Source organism: Nelusetta ayraudi, unplaced genomic scaffold (assembly GCF_046127955.1).
Source record: "Nelusetta ayraudi isolate G7.1 ecotype Tasmania unplaced genomic scaffold, CSIRO-AGI_Nayr_v1 ptg000048l, whole genome shotgun sequence".
NCBI classification, from domain to species: domain Eukaryota; kingdom Metazoa; phylum Chordata; class Actinopteri; order Tetraodontiformes; family Monacanthidae; genus Nelusetta; species Nelusetta ayraudi.
In genome coordinates this window covers 3,659,592-3,667,989 of record NW_027466098.1, presented here as the reverse complement: position 1 = coordinate 3,667,989, position 8,398 = coordinate 3,659,592, and the positions used below count along the sequence as shown (strand labels likewise).

Here is an 8,398-nt window from a genome sequence, read left to right as displayed (position 1 = left end):
GGCTCATGACTGGTTTTCCTGGAGACAAGTGTGGCAAGGCGCAGAGGGCCCAGGCGGGCTTCGAACCCCCAGACTCCCAGGTAATAGCCATGCGCGCTTAACCATTCGGCCTTTTGGCCAAGTAGCCAGGGCGCATGATCAATTGGAGGCATAGTGACAGGACCGCCACTGTCACACAAGGGATGTAGCATAGTGTGTTACATCACTTAAAAAAAAATCCAGAAATCAAATCTGATCATGTCCTGCTGTCATCACAAGAACCGACCCTTTAGGTCAGATTCCCAACTCAGAAAATCAACAGGAACAACTTGACAAAGCAGAGTTTACTGTTGATTGGCTAATTGGCTGGCCTGCATCGCTCTTGGCTGGCCGGCGCTGCAAATGCCATTAGCTAAAGTCTGGAATAGCGTCAACTGGAACGGGGCGCCACCAGTCAAAGTTCCAGGAAAATGTCCTGCAGCGTATTTAACACACATCAAACTGGCTGGTTCAAAAAAACCTCATAAATATTTCTGGAGGTGCAGGAACATCGAACCTGCAGAAATTAATATCAGAGTTTGAGGTCTTCGATTGTCTGTGATTAAAGCCAAATTAAAGCCTTGTGTTCACCCGCCCTGGCAAATCAAATTGGGTTTGGCACCACACAAATCGACTATTTAAATTCCAGTGACTCTCCACTGTGTAACACCTTTCAGGTGGAGACGACTGATGGACCTTGAAGTCTGGACGGGAACGTTGGTCTGACTCATCAGGGACCAAATGTGCTGGTTTTGGCTCCGACACTGCAAATTCAGCAGAATTCCCAGAACTGCTGCAGTGAACCTCGGCATCAACACCCGACTGAGCTGCTGCTTTTTTGCCGTGGAAACCGACTGGAACCGGATTTGGACCAGGACCAGGACCAGGACCAGGACCCTTGACCCCTCAGCATTGGGCTGCCAGCAGTATGAGTCCATGAGGTCACGCTTACAATCAGGTAGGAAGACGTAGGATGGCCGTAGTTTTGAGTTGTTGTTGTTGTTGTTTTTTTGGCGGGGGGTGGGGGGGGTTCAGTCAGCCTGCCAAAGGAACCGTTTCCGTAGTTACAAGCAACAAAGCAACAAAAACGGACAAACACTGGCTGAGCGGGCGGATGTGTCTCACGTTCACACAATCTGGAGCGGCTCGTGTGCGGTGAACGTTGCCTAAACATCGGAGTTGTTTCACTTTATTGCAAAAGTGGTGCTTGGATCCAACTGCAATTTGCACACTTTGTCTGACAACCAAATCAATCTTTTTCTTTTAATTTGGAACACGTGGAACTTGTGGCTTGATAATAGTTGATACGTTTGCCTAAATTACAACAAGCTGGAAATGGTGGCAGAGTTCATATCAGGGAAACAAAGAGCTGGACCTGATCTGGTTCATTTTAAAATATCATCTCATTAAGAGTCATGAAGATCCAAATCTTTTCTGCCTTTGGCATTTGCCAAGAATGTTTGTGTGTGCAGCAGGTCGGGCTACTTGAGCAAGAACCAGACTGAGGCCACCAGCCAGAATAATGCTTTAAAAGTCCCTGAGTTCTGGCTCCAAAGATTTTGTTCGAGATATTTTGTGTTCACATTTTAAAACAAAACAAAACAGAGGGGAAAAAAAGGAATCAAATCTCTGAAGCCGACGGGACAAATGTTCAGTCTATTTTGAAATAGGGCCAATCAGGTTAGCTTTAGCCTCTTGCTAACATCTCAAGATTTAGGGCCAGCACCACCTTCTGGCATCTGAGCGACTCTCTCTGGTGGAGAGTTGTGCGTATATAGAAAAATATCATATACACACATAATTTCATCAAATGTGTGGCAAGGCGCAGAGGGCCCGGGCGGGCATCCAACCCCAGACTGCTGGGTAATAGCCGTGCACGCTTAACCACCCGGTCAAAGTAGGAGACATAGTGACAGGACTGCCACTGTCACAAATATTTCTATTTATTTATCTATTTATGAAGAACGTGAAACATTTATAAGCTACAAGTTCACTTGCGGGTGACACAGTGGCGCAGTGGTTAGCGCTGCCGCCTCACAGCAAGAAGGTCGTGGGTTCGATTCCAGGGCCCGGACCTGGGACCTTTCTGTGTGGAGTTTGCATGTTCTCCCTGTGTCTGCGTGGGTTCTCTCCGAGTTCTCCGGCTTCCTCCCACACTCCAAAAACATGCACGTGAGGTCAATTGAACATTCTAAATTGTCCGTAGGTGTGCATGTGAGTGTGAATGGTTGTCTGTCTCTATGTGGCCCTGCGATGAACTGGCGACTTGTCCAGGGTGTCACCCTGCCTTCGCCCTATGACAGCTGGGATAGGCTCCAGCAGACCCCCGTGACCCTGAATAGGAATAAGCGGGTATAGAAGATGAATGAATGAAGTTCACTTACACCTGGTTACTGCAAAATAAATAACACATATATATATAAATATACTGACGTACCTTGACAGCCTTCCGATCACGACCGCCGTGGCCATAATTCCCGGGACACACAGAAGCGCCAGAGTTTCTCTGTGTGAAATCAGACTCATTCAAATGATTCAATCAAAGATTCGGTTTCGTTCTTGCCGCAACAATGCCTTGTGTTGTGCATGTTATTTGACAGCAACAGAAATAAAGCATTCCGTCAGAAATTAAACTTCTGGTGATTGATGCGCGCACATAATAACATCTGACGATCATTGCGCAGGGTGCCAGAGCGCAATTTACGCTTCTGACTCCTCAGGTACCGCATTTCTGGGCATTTTTTTGCAATTATGAGGAGTTGTCAGGGTGCAGGATCAAAGCCTGCTGGCTTGAAAACATCTCGGTGTGTTTGGAGAGTAACACGCACGCGGCCAGACGAGTCTGAGTGGCCTCCAACTCCACAACTCGCAGCTTCTCAGCTTTCCTGTGTTGGTGAGGTTTCCTCCCATCATCCCGGCACATCAAGTCGTTGAGTTGTTTTTTTTTTCTTTCCATTTTTTTATAACTCCTCTTTATACTTCTTTGCCTCCTCTAATGTTACTTTTATCAATTCTACCCATGATGCATGGAGAGCAATGGGGGCGGCTTGTTTTCGGAGCTCCACCTGATACTGGAAGAACTCTCCACGGGAAAATTAGACCTGCCAGTTTGTTCTACAGTCAAGGAGGAAGAAAACAATGTGCCCAGACACACACACACACACACACACACACACACACACACACACACGCGTGAGCGCACGCACGCGCGCGCGCAATAGTAAAAACTGTTCCAAACAGACAAACACATCACTGAAGTGAAACTGGATCTTTACTTGGAAAGTGGAAATTGCTGTGAACAATTTTCAGTCTTCATAGGAATTTTTGTGGTCCCTTGAAACAGTTCGAAATGGCAAAACTGGAGTTGACAAGGAAAAGGTTTCGGTGGCACCATTTGCCCCCCCCCTAAATTTAGCTGGTGCTGTTTATATTCAGGTGCGCTTTATAGTCCGGAAATTACGGTATATAAAAAATAAAAATTTTAAGTGGACCTGATATTGAGTTGTACTGAAATTAAGGAGAAAGTCAAGAAGTCAAGAAAACCATAAGGATTTTTTTTTATTTTTTAAAATCAATTTCGGTCAATGAATGGATTCCGTGCGTCGTGTAGCTGATGCTTTGCCCCAGGGTGGAGGTGAAAAACTGTACATTAATACTCATGTAAAACACAAATCAAGCTGTTTGTAAATCCAAATATCACTTTTCTTTGTTTCTGCCTGAGCTTCTAATCCACAACTACTCAGCATGACTGAAACCACTTTTCCCACGTGTCATGTTTTAACATTCAAAGTCCGGTCTCTGTTGATCAGGACCGTGACTGGACTTTCTCCCAGCCTTTATCCGCCCTGTTCAAAAATATGGGAATGAACAGCTTTTTTTTTTTCTTATTATACAATCTTGATCCCTGATATTTATGGCTGAGTTTCATTGCTCTGATGCCCACACTCAATCACTTTGTCTCTCGCAGGAGTTGTGCTGAACTCCTTTAAAGTAAACACAGACATTATAGAATGGTTTCGCTCCCATGCATCCTCCCGTGTTTTGAATGTGTTACAGTGTATTCAGCCTCGAGGCGCAGCAACAGCACACGGTAACAAAAGCAGTTAGACTGAGGCCAAAAGGTCTCAAACTCGTCCAATAAATAAAATACTGACTTGGTGTAAACATCCCTCTCTGTTTAATCCCATAGTTCACCACAATCTCTTGATTCCTTCTTAGATAAACATTTTTCATGTTCGGCAAAGAGTCACTGAGAGACGAACAAGCTCCTGAAAACAATTTCCTGAAAAGCCACGAAGTTGCGTCGTCCACGTTAGGACTTCCTTTTCCTCCTTCCTCTTCCTCACAAATGCCCTGCAGGATTTCCAGAAGATGAATTCCAGATGAATGAGAGTCATAAATCTTCGGGTTAAACGAGACGGATCAAAGCTCTTCGGACGTGGTGGCAGAATTTGTGAGCAGGTTTTCATCCTGAACGTTGCTGAACACGAGTAATAATCATAAAAAATACACACACAACAACAAAAAACAACAAAACAAACAGGACTTCTTTTCCTGCATGTGTACACAGGATACTTTCTTATCTTGTTTAAATGTGACTTTTTAATTTATAATATTATTTTTTTTCATACTATGTCTTATTGTTTTTAGTCATATTGTTTTGTATCATCAGTATTTTCACCAGTTTCTTCTTCACTTTGATTTGACCTCCTCTTAGTCTTTTACATTCATTTTATTCCTTAACAGCTTGGACAAGAGTTGTCTGATGAATATTAAACACTGTTTTTTGTTACCTCACACAAAGTTTCCACACGTTGGCAGCAGGATGAGGGATTTATTTGGTCTGAATTGATTTGAGACAGTGAAATCAATCAAAATATCAGTCATGATGGTAAACAAGGTTAATAGGTAAACAAAAGACAAAATAAAATAAAATAAATGTCATATAAAGTAGTAGGAATAAATAATTAATTCTGTGATTTAAAAAAAGCTGCTGCTGACTTGAATCAATCAATCAATCAATCAACCAATCTACTTTTATTTGTACAGCACTAAATCACATCCAAAAACGTCTCAATGCGATTTGCACAATCAGAGAAAAAGAACCAACTGGGTCCCCAGAGCAAGCAAAGTAGCAGTGTCATGGTTTGCTGTCATGTTGGTGCTTAATTTTCGTTTCTTCCCTGAAGGCATCACCACTTCTCTCCACCCAGGTCAATCAGCACCAACTCTCTTCACCTGCTCTCCCTGCTTGACTATTTAGCCGCCCTGCTCCCTCTCCTCCCTGCCAAATTGTTCCTCTGCCATGCACGACGCTCCAACATAAAACCCCGGACTGACTCCTCGGCTACTGACCTTGCCTGTTCTGGTTCTCGCCTCCAGCTTTTTCCCTGGACTTCGGCGTTTGAGTGAGTTTTGTGTTTTGACCTGTTTTTTCCCAAGAAGAGGATTCCTTTTTTGCCGTTGGCCCCTTTTTGACCTGTTTGGCGCAGTTGTTTCTTTTGGCCCCTTTTTCCCCTCTTTTCGACTGACCAGCTGCCCTCTCTCAAGAAATAAAGCTGTGCTTTTTTTTTAACCTTCCAAACCTTGTCTGTGTGGTGCATTTGGGTCCAGAATAGACGCTCCCCGTTTCAAGCAGAGTGCGACAGTGGCCAGGACAAGCTAGGGAAGAAACCTAGAACACATCCAGGCTAGAAAATTGATCACTAGTCTCTTGGACCCGATCCCAAGTAAACTTTTAAAAGAGGTATCACCATTACTTAATAGTGTCATACTTAGAAAAATGAACCAGTCGTTATCCACAGGTTTTGTCCCTCAATCCTCCAAGGTAGCTGTAATTAAACCCCTTACAAAAAAAACAAAACAAATCTGGACACAAGTGTCCTGTCCAATGATAGGCCAATTTCAAACCTTCCATTTCTGTCTAAGATTTTAGAGAAAATAGTTGCCAGGCAACTCAATGACTATTTACATGACAACAATCTATTTGAGGTGTTTTAGGAATAATCACAGCACTAGGACTGCATTGCTAAAGGTGAGTAATGACCTCCTGATGGCATCTGACAGTGGTCTTCTTTCTGTTTTAGTTCTTCTAGATCTCAGTGCAGCGTTTGATACAGTTGACCACAGCATTCTTCTTAGAAGACTTGAGGACGTTATTGGCATTAAAGATCCAGCCTTCAATTGGTTTACATCTTATTTGTCTGACAGCTTTCAATTTGTGCATGTTCATAATCACTCATCAGAACTTAAGAGGGTTAGTCATGGAGTGCTCCTCTTTAACATTTACATGTTACCAGACGGCATAACATCAGTTTCCACTGTTATGCGGATGATACACAGTTATATCTGTCATTTAAAGCCCATGAAGCACATCAGTTAGCTAAATTAGAAACTTGCTTAAGTGACATCAAAACTTGGATGACGGAAAATTTTTCGATGCTCAATAACAGCAAAAGTGAGGTTATTGTTGTCGGCTCAAGGGAGCTTAGAGACAAAATTTCCAATGGTCATATTAGCTCAAACAAAACCATATAATCTATGAAAGTTTGACTATTTGAATGGAATTATGGAAATTAATGAACTTTTCCATGATATTCTAATTTTTTGAAAAGGGTCTGTATACTCTTGGTTTTCTTTTGTTCAGACAGATAATAGTTTAAACAGATGTTACCTGCTTGACAGTTTCAACTGTAGCTTGAATCTTCTTCAGAAGCGTCATCCGACGTGCTGCTTACGCATCATTTAACAGCTGGCCGACTCGAACGGACCTATCAGAGCCGGTCAAGTTGGCCGCGCCTCCTCCGCCTTGGATGGTCTCGGGAGAAGCGAATTGTGCAAGTTCTCAAAGGAACTTGCACAAGATCTCAAAAAAATTGCAGTAGCAAAAGATGAAATACTCATATCAGACAATGTAGTGTCTTTATTCACTAAAACACCTGCAGATGTCACTCTACGCATCGTACAAGAACGCCTGAAGGAGGACTGGACCCTAAAAAAAATGCACTAACCTCATGGTTGATGACATTGTCACCCTGTTGCATTTCGTAGCCAAATCCACATATTTCCACTTTAAAAATACAATTTACAGGCAGATGGAAGGGTTCGCTACGGGGGACTCGCTGTCTGCAATCATGAGTGGTTTCTTCATGGAGGACTTGGGGTCAAACGCCATCAATGCAGCACCTGCCCACTGCAAACCTACGTTCTGGAGAAGATATGTAGACGATAAACTGGAGAAAATAAAAGCCGGACAAACACAGGCGCTCACCGACCACCTGAACAGCATCACCGACAATATTCAATTTACACACGAAGAAACAAACCGGACAATAGCAATTTTTGGACATAAAAATTCATCACAGACAGGATGGCAGCATAAAGATTACAGCATACAGAAAACCCACGCACACGGACCAGTACCTCTTGTGGACATCGGAGCATCCCACAGTGCACAAACTGTCAGCTGTCAGAACGCTATGCGAATGAGCCACCATCGTAACCGAAGAAAAAGACAGACAGAAGGAGGAAGAGCACATACGGCACGCACTGTCACTCTGCCAATATCCTGGATGGGCACTCAACAAGAGAAAACAACAGGTCGCAAACAATAAAAGACAGAAAGCAAAAAGGTGGACGAAAAAACCAAAAGACATCGTAACCATACCGTACATCCGAGAGATCACAGAACCGATACAACGGGTCATGAGGAAACGTCGCATCCATGAAGTGGTAAAACCGTACACAAAACTTCACCAACTGCTGGTGCATCCCAAAGATAGAATAGCACCGGATCAAAAATGCGACGTCATCTATGAAATACCATGCATGCCATGCAACAAAGCACACACCGGGGAGACAGGACGAGCATTCAGTGTCAGGAAGAGGGAACACCAGAAGGAATGCGAAAGGAGACCACAAGAACGTTCACGCGCTCAATCACCAGAAGTTGAATTTCTGACAGAATACTTTGGTTGTTGTCAAATAACACGCACATTGGCTTTCTCCTGAACTCACGCAAAGAAAGAAACGGTCGCACACGTCTCTCCAAACATCCCCACTGCCCTGCACACAGTAAACACACCTTTCTGTGGTCTCTGTTGTCCTCTGAAAGGGGAAGTTTAACATGTTTGCCCCGTACTAATAGCAACATGAAGATTAATAAACAGGGGAACACAAACAAAACTGAACACAGGTCAGTAATATTAGAATATAAATATGAGGGTCGTTGATAACTCTGGCGCTCCGGGCATTACTACCCCGGTCATGATCGGAAGGCAGTCAAAGCGCGTCCGTATATTTATATATATATATTTCATTGTGTTATATATTTTACAGTTACCACCACCTGAGTGCGATTTGTAGTTGTTTAGTGGCTGAT

At 43.5% G+C, this 8,398-nt stretch overlaps 1 long non-coding RNA gene across 1 annotated transcript; it reads right to left on the bottom strand.

Moving 5' to 3' along the window:
• Positions 1-1,991: 1,991 nt before the first annotated feature.
• LOC142895078 (uncharacterized) lies at positions 1,992-2,388 on the bottom strand. The gene is made up of 2 exons (XR_012928162.1): positions 2,343-2,388; positions 1,992-2,305 (listed from the first exon to the last, which is right to left on the bottom strand). It is a non-coding gene; the product is annotated as an uncharacterized LOC142895078 (long non-coding RNA).
• Positions 2,389-8,398: the final 6,010 nt, after the last annotated feature.